The following is a 13,826-nucleotide window of genomic DNA, read 5'->3' as shown; positions in this document are numbered from 1 at the left end:
TTATGCAATGCATGACCATACTCATGTGTCTGATATAGCAGTATATTTCACTGCAATAGAAGCATCATCTATTCATATTAATATGTATTTCAAGGCTGGGCTTGGTGGCTCACTCTAGTAATCCCAGCACTTTGGGAGGCCAAGACGGGCTGATCACTTGTGGCCGGGAGTTCAAGACCAGTCTGGCCAATATGGTGAAACCCCGTCTCTACTAAAAATACAAAAATTAGCCAGGCACAGTGGCCGGTGGCTGTAATCCCAGCTACTCAGGAGGCTAAGGCAGGAGAATTGTTTGAATCTGGGAGGTGGAGGTTGCAGTGAGCCGAGATTGATCCACTGCACTCCAGCCTGGGAGACAGAGTGAGACTACTTCTCAAAAAAAAAAAAAAAAAAAGCCAGGCGCAGTGGCTTATGCCTGTAATCCCAGCAGTTTAGGAGATCAAGGCAGGTAGATCACAAGGTCAGGAGATCAAGACCATCCTGGCTAAGCCAGTAAAACCCCATCTCTACTAAAAATACAAAAAATTAGCTGGGCGTGGCAGCATGTATCTGCAGTCCCAGCTACTCAGGAAGTGAGGCAGGAGAATTGGTTGAACCCAGGAGGCAGAGGTTGCAGTGAGCCAAGATCGTGTCATTGCACTCCAGCCTGGGTGATAGAGGGAAACTCCATCTCAAAAAAAAAACTATTTTACATAAGTGGGATCATATCACTTACACATATGAATTTAAGCAGGCTTTCCCCCATCCCTGTCAATAAATACACCCTTAGATTACTGTGAATGGCTCAGAATACTCTCTTGCACAGATTCTCAGGGTTTTTCACAAGTCCACCGCCTGATTTATTTCCCAGAGGAGACCTGAGCTTTGTTCTAGAAGCCCCATCGGATCACAGACACACGCACACGCATATGATCACGCATACACATGCTGGAGTCCATAGGAGCCAGACGATGTGCAGTCTAATCCAGTCCTGGTCTCAGGCACCTTTCCAGGATTTTTCAGGGCCCAGACCCATTCCCGGTATTCCCTTGCCAGCAGGAGCAGGAGCAGGAGCAGGAGCAGGAGCCAGTTTTTCCCACTCTTGACTCCCCCTGCAGGTCGCCAGGGTTCTTGCAACCCAGACACCTGGGAACTGGGCTGGATGCCTGGAATGGAAACAAGAGGCATTTCATGATCTCCCTGAAGCCTCTTCTCTGCCACCACCTCCCTGGTGCCTGATGTGGGGATAAGGCCAGACACCTACAAATGGGGACTCAAAGCATTGGTGATTCCCAGGCTTTTTTCTGGACCTTAAGAAGTCCCAGTGGGCCCTGGACCAACCTGGGAAAATTCACAGTGCATGGACTCTCAGAAGCTAACTCTTGGGATCCTGGAGATGCCCTGCCTTGCTTGGGCAGATTGCAAAAGTGAGGCTGAGAATCAGGGAGAGAGAGCCCCTAGGGGCTGATGGTCAAGATCAGATCAGGGGTCTGATTGCACAGGTTCAGGCACACTATTGCCTAGCTGTGTGGCCTCAGGCTAGTGACAACCTCTCTGTGCCTCCCTCCATTTTCTAGCTATCATAAGGGAAAAATCAGCTGAGTGCAGTGGCTCATGCCAGTAATCCCCGCACTTTTGGAGGCCGAGGCGGGTGGATCACCTTAGGTCAGGAGTTTGAGACCAGCCTGGCCAAATTGGCGAAACCTCGTCTCTACTAAAAATACAAAAATTAATCCCAGCTACTCGGGAGGCTGAGGCACAAGAATCACTTGAACCCGGGATGTGCAGGTTGCAGTGAGCCAAGATCCTGCCACTGCACTCAGCCTGAGTGATAGATAGAAACTCAGTCTCAAAAAAAAGTTGGCGGGGGGGAATGATCATTCCTATTTTCTACGGCTGCTGTGTGTGTTAACCAAGATGACACGTGCAGAGTGCTCAGAACAGTGCTTAGCACAGCGGTGCCCACCAACTATTCCATTTTGTTATTATTATTATATCATATAATAATAATAAAATATAATATAATATATTACTGCTATCTTCTGAGCCCCACTCCCCACCAAGCTTGGCCTGCTAGATGCTGACTTGCCTGGGTCTCCTCTTGCTCTCACTGTCATCTGAGGGCAACCATCCCTTCTGGCCCCCTGAGATGAGAGGGGCAGAGACAGAGAGAAAGAAAGAAAATGTGTAGGGACAAGGGTATGCAGGAGGCTTGTAGGATGCATGTAAATAAATGGGAGCATGAACGCGAATGTGCAGAGGTCATCTATGATCATGCAGCACCGTGTGCGGACCAGTAAAAGCATAGGTGCTATGGAAGGTCAGTTTTGTGTGAGTGCGCCAGGCTGCCGTGTGTGTGGAAGGGTGGGGTGGGAATGTGTACCTTCTGTGGATGGGTATAATGGACACTTGCATGTATCAGTGTGTAAGGGTGTGTGTGAGAAAGACAGAAGCTAGGCATGTGTGTATGGAGGTGTATTATAAATGTGCAGGTGTGGCTGTGTGAAGGTTGTATGTGAATGCTCACCCTCCCCACCCCCACCCCAAACACACGTCTCTTGGTGAGGGGGGCTTCATCAGAAACAAAAGTACCCTACCCCAAGCTGAGGGGACAGTGTCCCTGACTCTGGAACAAAATGTTTTTCCAAGCTTTCAGGTTTCCTGAAGAAGAGCTGCTAGCTCAACCAAGCCCAGCCTTAAACCTGCCCCTCTGATCGAAACTCAGGAAGGAAACCAGCAGCAGCTGCCCTGGCCCTGCACCCCCACCCCTGCCGGGGAATGTTCTTTGCCAGCAGAATGCATGTCACGCCCCCCACTTCTCCTGCCCTGCTTGAGTCCACGGGCTCTCCCAGCCACTCTGAGGGTACCCAGGGCAGCTCCCAACCACCAACAGAAGTTTAAGCCCCTCTTCAGGCTTGAGAGCTACCTGCCTGGGCAGGCACTATCCCGGGGCAAGCAGGCCACTCCCTGCCAGGGGGAACTGAGAGGTGGGGGTTGGGGGCGGCAGCTTCAGAGCACACAGCCAACCCCCTTACCAGGAGACAAGCACTCCGCCCCACCCTGCATCTCTTCAAGAAGGCAAAATCAGAAAAGAGGGCTGTGTGGGGAGCGCTTCTCAGGAGGAAAGGGCCACGTGGAGGCAGGGTTTGAATATCAAGAATGCCCCTTTCTTTCATTCAAGGGTTCCAATGAAGACCATTCCTCCAGGAAGTGTCTCAGCTGTCAGTAGTATTACATATATCAAGAATAATTAGTCCAGGTGCAGTGGCTTATGCCGGTAATCCCAGCACTTTGGGAGGCGGGGGCAGGTGAATCTACTTGAGCCCTGGAGTTCAAGGCCAGCCTGGGCAACAAAGTGAGACCTCCATGTCTCTATAAAAAAAATTAATGAAAATTTGCTGAGGCAGGAGGATCACTTGAACCCAAGCCAAGAGTTTGAGGCTGCAGTAAGCCATGATCACACCACTGCACTCCGGCCTGGATAACTGAGGGAGATCCTGTCTCAAAAAAAAGGCTGGGAGTGGCTCATGCCTATAATCCCAGCACTTTGGAAGGCCAAGGCGAGCAGATCAACTGAGGTCAGGAGTTCGAGACCAGCCATGGTCAACATGGTGAAACCCCATCTCTACTAAAAACATAAAAAATTAGCTGTAATCCCAGCTACTCAGGAGGCTGAGTCAGAAGAATTGTTTGAGCCTGTGAGGCAGAGGTTGTAGTGAGCCGAGATCGCGCCATTGCACTCCAGCCTGGGCAACAAGAGAGAAGCTCCATCTCAAAAAAAAAAAAAAGAAGTCTCACTTAACGTGTAACTACTAAGCGCCAGTGCTTTGCACGGCATACCTCTGATTAACCCCATGTTACAGATGGGGAAACTAAGGCTCAGTTGTCTTAGGTCACACAACCCATAGTGGCAGAGTCAGAATTTGAACCCAGGTCTATCTGTAAAGCGTTTCTCAGGTCTGCGACTGCATCTGTCTGTCCTCCAGCCGGGATCACCCTCCACCCAGAGGGGACGGGGGAATCCGAAGAGAAACTGCACTCAGGCCAGATAGGACAACTAGCAGAGCCATGGGCTGGGCAGCTGGTGAAGGCTCCAGTGAAGGGGAGCACAAGGGGCCTCCGGAAGAAAGGGAGAGAGACTGTTCATGGAAAGAAGGGATGAGGAGAGGGAGCCAGGCCTCTGTGCCACCTGAAAGGGCAGGAGCATGATGGTTGTGTGCACTGTGAGAGGGAGTAGGGCACAGAGATGGTGGAAAGGAGGCCTGTGGCTGAGCCTGAGTAACTACCCGCCATGCAGTCACTGCCCAGGGAGGCCTGGGCCATTTACCTCAAAGCCAATGGTAGGCCAGGGGTCTCAGAGCCCAGGGGGTCTACGTGCCAGGCAGCTTCCTGGGCAACCAAGAACCTCCAAACCCTGGAATGTGCCAGGGCTTCATTCCTGATGCCACCTCATTCCCGGCAACAGAGAGGAGTGCTCAAGCCCCATGGCTCTCTAGGGAGAGCTCAGCAGGACTCCAGAGTGACCAGCCAAGGTCCCCGAGGGGCAGACAGAGAAGAGGGGCACCTGGCTGGAGATTCGGGAGACAGATGGGCAGGGACCAGGAAGGTGTGGAAGGCAGGAGAGACGGCAGGGGAGGGGAAATGAAGAACGTGCGGGGAGGAAACTGGAATGAAAGTGCCAGTTGGGGCTGGGGCAGAACACTCTGAGGAGGAGACAGAGCAAACCTCACCTAGGGCCACCACCCTAGCCCCATCCCAGCTTCCCCAGGCCCAGCTTGACGCCAGGAAGAACCGGTGTCAAATACAAGAAGGAGCAGGGTGTCAGTTCCCCACAGCCCTTTCCAGGTCTCTGGAACTCTATTCCAGGAAAGGAGAGGGGACAAGTGTCACTCGAAGCCCCTGGGCTTCATGAAGGCCTTTTGCAAGAGGAAGGCACAGAAACCACATCAAACCCCCTTTAAATGCTTCTTGGCAAGCCTGGCCCACCACAGAGTAACAGGCTGGTGCTGCCACAGAGGGGACTGAAGCTAGACGGCTAAAGCCATCTCTGAAAGGACAAAGTAAATATGCCGAGGAAGTAGGTCCAGGGCCCCTGGTCAGGTAGGGAGAGGTGGCCCCATGGAAACTGGGAAATAGTCAAAATGACTTCTATAGGTACCCCCACATTTGACCCTCAGCCCCAGACTTTTTGTGCCCAACCACAACCCAGAGGCCCCATTCTCAGGAACCTCTCAGAGGGACTCTGCTCTCTAGGTGGGGGGGTGGGGCCCCGTTACCTGTTTTCAGACTCACTGAACACCTGCTAATTTGGAGGGGAGGGAAGACCAGGAAACACTAATCCAACCCCATGGGAGCCATACAGGAATCATGTGTAAAATGAGGATAATGGAGCCGGGTGCAGTGGCTCGCGCCTATGATCCCAGCACTTTGGGAGGCCGAGGCAGGCGGATCACTTGAGGTCAGGAATTTGAGACCAGCCTGGCCAACATGGAGAAACCCCATCTCTACTAAAAATACAAAATTAGCTGGGCGAGGCATGCCTGTAGTCCCAGCTACTCGGGAGGCTGAGGCAGGAGAATCTCTTGAACTCGGGAGGCGGAGGTTGCAGCAAGCCAAGATCGCACCATTGCACTCCAGCCTGGGCAACAAGAGTGAAACTTCATCTCAAAAAAAAAAAAAAGAAGAAGAAGAAGAAGAAGATAATGGTCCCTGCCATAGGTTATGGTAACAATTGAGGTTTCCAGGTACTTAGCACATGCCTGGTGCAGTTGGTTACTTGCAGGGAAGGGCAGTGAAACACAGGCTAATGCACACAGACAGGCAGAGAAGAGGCAGACGATTGCAGGGCGGCTGGAGACACTGCCGGGGCCCAGACACCCTCTGGTACTGGCCAGGCTCAATTGCATGTCATGCGCATGTGCTCCGACACTTGTCATTCGTGTCGCTGCAGAGCCTATGGGTCACACATTGTCTCTGTCCCTTCCTCATGTCCCTTCCTGGACTCCCGAGGGCTGAGGGGACCACAGAGAGAGATGAGAACCCCGAGTTGGGGGGGCAAGGAGCCTGAGGGAGGACCAGAGTCTGAAGAGAGAGTGTGCTTTGGCTGCCTGGAAGCCTGGCTTAGGGCGACCCCTGCAGGGCAGTCCCAGAATGGAGGGAGGAGGCAGAGTGGCGAGCTCTGGCTCCTGGCAGCTTCCAGGGCGGCAGCAGCCTGGCCCCTTTGCCTCCAACACGCCCTAGTATTCCCTGGCACCCTGGAGTCTGGAGGCAGTCCCCTACCTGGGCCAGATAGAATCCAGCAATGCACAGCCGCCCCAGTTTGCTAAGACAAAGGGGGTCAACGTGGGTTGTACCAAGCACCAAAGCAGGAATCTATCTGGGGGCTCTAGGCCGTCAGCAACACCATCCAGATACCACTGGACCTGGCCCACCCTGGGTGCCACAGCCCCATCCTGCCAGCAACTCCTGGAAGGGATTGTGATTTTACTTCAGGAATAATTTAGGGAATAGAGAGGACTATGAAGAACTGGAGAGAACCTCACATAGCCTGTACTGCAGGTGAACCCACCAAAGCTTTCTCCAGCTGGGGTTCCACCCACAGAGGATGAAGCTGGTGGGATTGAGGTCAGGCCAGGGAAGGCTTCCCCACAATAGTGGGGTTATTTGGGGCCCTCTGGCAGACACCTAGCTCCCTTCCCATCCAGAGGCAGCTCTGCCTGTCCAGTTCAGCCGGGAAGGAAACAGCAGGGGAAATGCAACGACTGCAGCATTTGACTAAGGGGAAAAAAATGTGAAAACTGCTCTGAGCCTACACTTCGCTTGTTGACATATACAGACGCTCACGCTTGGGCCGCTGGGCTTCCTCCACCCACCGCCCCTGCCTTGGCTCAGCGTGTGAATGGGGGCAGAAGGGAGGGCAGGGCAGAAGGGTGTGTGTGTGAACAAGTGAAGTCATTCTCTCTGGGTGGCTCCTTTTAATTAGCACCCTGAAAAAACTCCCAGCCAGCAAAATTGAGTCTTGCCAACTGGGAGCTCCACCCTTCTGGCTCATCCAGGCCCTGGGGGCAGAAGTGGGGGCAGGAAATCCAAGAGTCAGGAAGGGGGTTGTTGAAAGCCTGGGCAGTTGAGAGGCTTCTCAGTCTTCTGGAGGACCCCCAGGAAGGACATGATCACACTTGAGAGTCAGTTGGCCCCCGGGAAGCTTGGACTGAGTTGCTTCAGAGCAAGAAGAGAATGGAGGCTGGCAAGGCATCCGAGAAATCACTGTTTTCCCCAGCTCCTCCAAGGAGACCAGCCCCTGAGCTTGGCCAGGGTCAGCCCTGGAGGTCATACTACAGGACATTACATCAGGTCCAGGCCTGGATGAAGCATTTGGGCCTCCCTCTGGTCATGTCAATTGTGCTCAACATTCTAAGCAAAGCAACATTCTGGTCTCTTATGGCCAACCCCCAGAATCTAGTCCCTAGGACTGGAAGCAGCAAGTTTACTCCATGAAGGGGACACAGCAAGCCTCAGGCGCCTTCCCTCAAGACCCCTCACCCCACAGTCCAGAGGCCTGTCCATGCCCCTCCTCTCCCTCAAAACCTTTCTGCAGGCAACTGCCTGATAAACCTCTCAGAATCTGTGCCAGCCTCTTGGCCTGGTGTGCTCAGGTGGTCAACTGTTGCCTGGGTCTGACACTCTTTTCCCCTACCAGGCTGGGAGTCTCAGAGGACAAGACCCAGGCATCTCCTTGCTCTGGTCTCCAGCAGCAGCCCTTAGGAATACACAGTCCACGAGAGGTGCACAAACCTGTTCCCTGTGAACATGGGCAGTGGGGGCAGGTGGTGGGAGCACTGACCCTCAGGGCTTCTCTGGATGGGGACCCAGGAGCCCTAGGTTCAATCCCACTGCTGCCACTACAGAATCACTGTGTGACCTCAGACGTGGAGTTTTGCACCTCGAATCTAGACTCAGCAGCCTCGGGAGTCCCTTGCAGTCTCTGATACTAGAATTATCTGGTATCTGAGGGTTCATTGGGGTGGAAACACCAGGGCAATGGGAAAACACTACTTGGAAGACCAGGCTGGTGTGGCCATGATTGAACAGGAAAGGATCCTTTCTGCCAGGGTCAGGAGCAGGGATACCTTCTAGCTCTCCCTGGCTCTAGAGCACCACTTCCAAGTGTGCTCCGGGGAGGAGATCAGGCAAGAGCTGGGGACCAGGAGCACAAAGCAAAGTAGAGCAGAGCTGCCTGAAACTCCAGGGCCCAGAGGGGCATTCCCAGAGACTGGCGGTCCCCATCAGGCTACTTCTCAGGCCAAGCAGCCAAATCCCCAAAACTGGAATTCACCAACCCAGAGGACCACCGCCCCTGCTGACCCCTAAATTATCCCTAGAGAGCCAGACCACTGTGCCCCCATCCTGGAGCTCACGCTGTTGGGAGAGAGTAGGGCCTGATTTCAGGTGACAGTGGAGAAAGGATGGGGTGGCTGTTCTTGGGGACAGATAGTGGCGTGTTGGAAGAATGAAGGCGTCCTGTCCCTGGGGCTGAGTGGGAACCTGAGCAGGGCGGGCACCGCCCGACGCGGAGGCCTCCACCCCCACCCAGCTGAGCTGCTTGCTCCCATCACACCCTGGGCAGTAAAACTTGCTTTTATGGTTGTTTTGGGGGTTGCTGTTTTCCTTGGTGGTGGGGGCAGGGGGGTCTGTGTCTTTTATCTTTGTGCATTGCAAATACACCCGTGTTGATAGGTACCTGGTCCTATACGTGTATTAATGTCTGAGGTTTTGCGTGTGTGTAAATCTGCATGTGTCCATGACTGTGTGTGTGTGTGGATATATCTGTGTGGAGGGATCATCATCGCTACCATCTATTGAGTTATTTCAATGTACTTTCCAGGTGTTGTTTCCTTGAATCCTCATGACAGTCCTCTAAGGAAGGTATTTTAGTTATCTCCATTTTACAGAAAGAGACCTAGAGTTGGAGAGATCTGAAAATTGCCTCAAAGTCGGATCACCAGTAAGAGGCAGAACCAGGAGACTTCCCTCTATTGCTGAACGTGTCTCTCTGTGTGCCCAAAAATAGAGAGCTGTAATGGAGAATCATGTAACATCTGCACATCTGTCTGTGTGTCTGCACCATCTAAACCTGTGCATGCTTGTGTGTGTGTGTGTGTGTGTGTGTGTGTGTGTGTGGCCCAGGTGCAAGTCAGCCAGCCAGCACCTGGTGTCACCAGAGTCTTAGGGACAGTGACCCTCCGAGCATATTTTCTGACTATATTCTCCCGAGTACATATCCCGACTGCATTTTCTGAATCAGAAAACAGCGCGTGGTGTTGCTGACTCTGGACAGAGAACTTCTGCCGTCAAGACTGTGCCAGGAAATGCCCCTGAGCCCCTGAGCCTGGCAAACAAGGCAGCCTGTCTCCTTTGAGGACGAGCTGAGTGCCCCGCAGAGACAATCCGGGAAGAGCTCAGAGGGGGGCAAGAAGGAACCAGAGCGAGGCTACTCCCACTCCCCGCAGAGACACACGTGCCCCTAACCCGCAAGTGGGGGTGGCGGGGAGGGGACCCTGGGAGAGGGGCTGAGACGTCTCGCTCGGTTGCCCTGAGAGCCCTGTGCTCCGTCTCCGACAACCTCTCTCTAGAAGCAGAGACCATGGCGTCTGGCTGGGTGCCCTTGTCAGGGGTCTCTCCAGGCAGCGAGGGGCCCTGGGAACCCGGAAGCCTGCGGGGCGCGGCGGGGCGCAGCCGGGCGGGCAGAGCTCTAGGCCGGGTCGTGGCCGTGGATTGGCTGGGCCCGAGCGCTCCCACGGCAGCCAGGGGCCCAGGGCGGCGCCGGCCGCGGCCGATCCGCGGTGACTCATCCTGCACCCCACCTCTGGAGCTGGACTGGCGCCCGGCCTAACTTCCCACCCCAGTCCCTCCCGCTAAGCCGGGACAGCCTGACTCAGCAGGGAGAGCCTGGCCTGCCTGCCGCCCCCTTCGCGTCCTCCCCGGGGGCGGAGGAGGGTGTGGGGGGAGAATGCGTTTCTGTCCCTATGGGAGAATTTGTCCGGCTTAGGGAGGAAAGCTGGTATCTGTTCTTCTGCGATACTGTGTGTCTGTCCATGGGGCGGTGGGGACCTTCTGTTCCTCCGAAACGGGAGGCTGTGTGCCTGTTCTTCTAGGGGTGTCTCTGTGTACTAAGATCTTTATGGGTCTGGCCGAAGGACGGTGGCCTTTTGGAGTCTGCGTGTTGGTCCCTTTGGAGTGTCACTCACCACCACCACTCAAGATCATCTCTGCACTCCCTACACCCCGCTTCCCCACGTGCTTAGCAGCTCTGTGCCTCTGTCTCACAGAGGCCAGGACAGGCCCATCAGGAGTTAGCTCTGGGAATTCTCCAGCTCTGGCTCTGCTTCCTCCACAGGGCCAGGGCCCCTGAAGGTCAGAGGCCAGATTCTACCCTGCAGGCCCGGCTCAATCCCTACAGCAGTGCCTTCAAGATCCCAAAGTGATGCCCCAAAAAGAAAAAAGGACCCACAACTGTCCAGAGACTACTGTGTGCCACATGTGCCATGCTAGGAGCTTCGTGTTCACCTTATCGACTGCTTCTCACAGCGACTCCAGAAAGAAACATAATCCTGAAGGGGCGCTGTGGCTCACACCGGTAATCCCAGCACTTTGGGAGGCTGAGGAGGGCAGATGACCAGCCTGACCAACATGGTGAAACCCCACCTCTACTAAAAATATATACATATAAATTAGCCAGTTGTGGTGGCATGCACCTGTAATCCCAGCCACTCAGGAGGCTGAGACAGGAGAATCACTTGAACCTGGGAGGAAGAGGTTGTAGTGAGCCAGCCATTGCACTCCAGACTGGGCGACAAAGTGAGACTTTGTCTCAAAAAAAAAAAGAAAGAGTAATAATCCCATTTTTCCAGGGAGAAACTGAGGCCTGTGTGGTGGCTTAAGGTCACAGTGGCATAGTATGTGAGCAAATTTGGATTTGAACCCAGGACTGTCTGGCTCTAAACAGTAAGCGCTTTCCATGGCTGTGGCTGCTCCCTGAGCTGCCTAACCAGGTGGCCTCCACCTGGCCCCACAGCAAACCAGGGGAAACTCTGCCACCTTCACGCAGGCTTTCCCATCCCAAGGGAGGATCCAGAGGACTGTGAGAGACTGGAGTGGAAGGAGAAAGAAGCCGAGAGTCAGTACATGTGGGGTTTGGAGGAGGCAACAGGGTATGCCAGATCCCGGGGCTGGGGAAGAACACTGCAGCTCAACCCGACCCATGCACACTTTGTAGGACACACACACACGCATGCACAATGGCTGCTGGACACACTCAGTGCACAGGGCCAGCTGTGGGGGTCATTGCAAAGATTCTCAGACACACACACGTGTATGTTTCCTGTGGTGCACACCTGATATATAGAACTATTACCAACAGACACGAAGGAATCAGCGGAGCCATTACACACAGCTTCACAACGTGTCATTACACACACACACACACACACACACACACACACACAGAACCATCAAAAAGAGGATGATGGGGGAATTGGGAGAACACATGAAGTTGTAGGAAAAAATGAGCTCAGCGGCCTGGCCGAACCCACTCAAGCCCCAGCCCAGAAAACCTAGAACCCTTCCTCTGCTCCTCACAAGCACTCACACTGGACAGCCCACCACTACCCCTCTGCCCTCTAGGCCTAGGACCCAGACTACTGATGTACACATAGAGGAACATGCGTACACACACACGCACACACGAGCCTTTGAGAAAACACCTGTATGAACACTAACTCACACAGATGTGTTCCCCAAACACAATAGGCCTTTCCAACAAGCATGTACACACAACAGTCACTCAGGCACACAACCATCCCACAAACACATATGCATGCAAGACTGTCATGCAAGCATGCCCGGTGCCAGTCACACAACCGCCCATGCGCTCACACAGACCCATGGATCCATGTACACAACGTAGGAAGGAGGAATACAAATGCACACACAAATCAAATGCACACATGAACTAAATGCACTCACGATGGGGATATGTGTGCACAGACTGTGAGCATGACACACGTCCACCCCACAGCACACACCACTGCCCCTCAACCTTCCAACTTGGCACAAGCAAGGCCTGGGCTTGCTCCATCAGCTCCATCCCCTCCTTGCCTGAGACAGGCCCTGCCCAACCTGCCCCAGCCTGCTTGAGTGGGGCCCCGCCTGCTCCCAGCACCAGCTGCCAGCCCAGCTCAGCACCAGGCAAGCTGCCCACTGCTCGGGCATGTTGCTGCCCCACCCCCTCCTCCTCGGCCTGCCATCTCAGCATCTGGGCCTCAGCCTAGGCCGCACCTAGCCCATTTCTGCAGGTGGGTGGGTAGGCAGGGTGCCTGATCCCCACAGCTGGCGGCCAGGAAAGGGGCCGGGCAATCAAGACCCCATGGGGAAAGGCAGCCTGGCTTAGAGCCTCCCACCTCCATCCCTGTGCCTTCTTTTTCATTTTTATTTTATTTATTTATTTATCTACCTATTCTGAGACAGAGTCTCACTCTGTTGACCAGGCTGGAGTGCAATTGTGCGACCATAGCTGCCTGCAACCCTGAACTCCTGGGCTCCAGCGATCCTCCTGCCTTAGCCTGTTAAGTAAGCTAGGACTATATACAAGTGCAATCATGTCCGGCTAATTTTTTAATTTTTAATTTTTCATAGAGACAGGGTCTCACTATGTTGCCCAGGCTGGTCTCAAACCCCTGGCCTCAAGCAATTCTCCCATATCCCAAAGTACTGGGATTATAGGCAAGAGCCACTGCACCCAACCCTTCTCCTTTTTAGATGGACCCCTCCTCACCAACGTTGGATCCTCATAGGTAACTTCCTGGATGCAGTCAGCAAACACACCCTAGAACTACAATTCTACTGCATACAAGGCATTCTGTCCACATGGTCCCAACCAACGGACATCTGTACACACACACAGACACACACACACACACACACACACACAGGCATTCAAGCACACACACCACCACTGGAACAGATACCTAACCACCACTCCCTGTCACAGGCCCAGAGCACACAACCCTGCACATGCAACTCAGTCACATATCCTCTCAGCACGCCACACAGTGTCCCAAACCCTCATCTCACACAGAGTTTCATGCACAGCCTCCATAAAATATGCACAGCTGGACACAGCATCTCTGTGCATGTCCCATCACACAGACTCACACAGTGTCATGAGGCTCTTATCATTGCCCAAACACAGTCATTGCAGCTCTGCACTGGGATAGCTGCTTCTGGGGGGCAGGTCTTTGCATACTGCCCACCCGTTGGTTTTGCAGTTCCAGGACATTGGAGTAGCCCCCATTTTATCCTGCTCTGCCCCTATCCAAGAGCTATGATAAGCCTGGCTGAGGCAAGGAGCTGCAAAATGTCACTGCCAAAGCCACGCCCTCTCACTGACCAGTCCCTCAGCCATGGGCAGAAAAGCAGAAATAAGCCAATCGCTCGTTTGAGCTCAAAACCATAGGGGCCTTATGGCACCGAGGCGGACCAGGGAAGAGGAGAGGTAAACCCCTCCGCCTGCTGCCCCAGGAGGGAGCTGTGAAGGGCCCAGCAGATCCAGGTGCTGGAGTAGGAGGGGCAATGACAGTGGCAGGAGAGGTATCACATCAGGGATAGGGCCTGGGGTCAAAAAGCAGTGACACCCCTAGAGCAACTCAGGGCAGGCCAGGCCCTTGGAGGGCCCCAGACTCTCCTCTCTGTGCCCTTCTCCCTCCGCCTGTCAGCTTAGGAGTCAGGTAGCAGGTTTTCCAAACGCTCCCACTAGCCTGGATGATGTGGTCAGAACTTGTCTGTACAAAAAA

This window comes from Sapajus apella, unplaced genomic scaffold, assembly GCF_009761245.1.
Source record: "Sapajus apella isolate SASKATOON/1434 unplaced genomic scaffold, GSC_monkey_1.0 scaffold2, whole genome shotgun sequence".
NCBI classification, from domain to species: domain Eukaryota; kingdom Metazoa; phylum Chordata; class Mammalia; order Primates; family Cebidae; genus Sapajus; species Sapajus apella.
Note: the sequence above shows the minus strand (reverse complement) of the source record.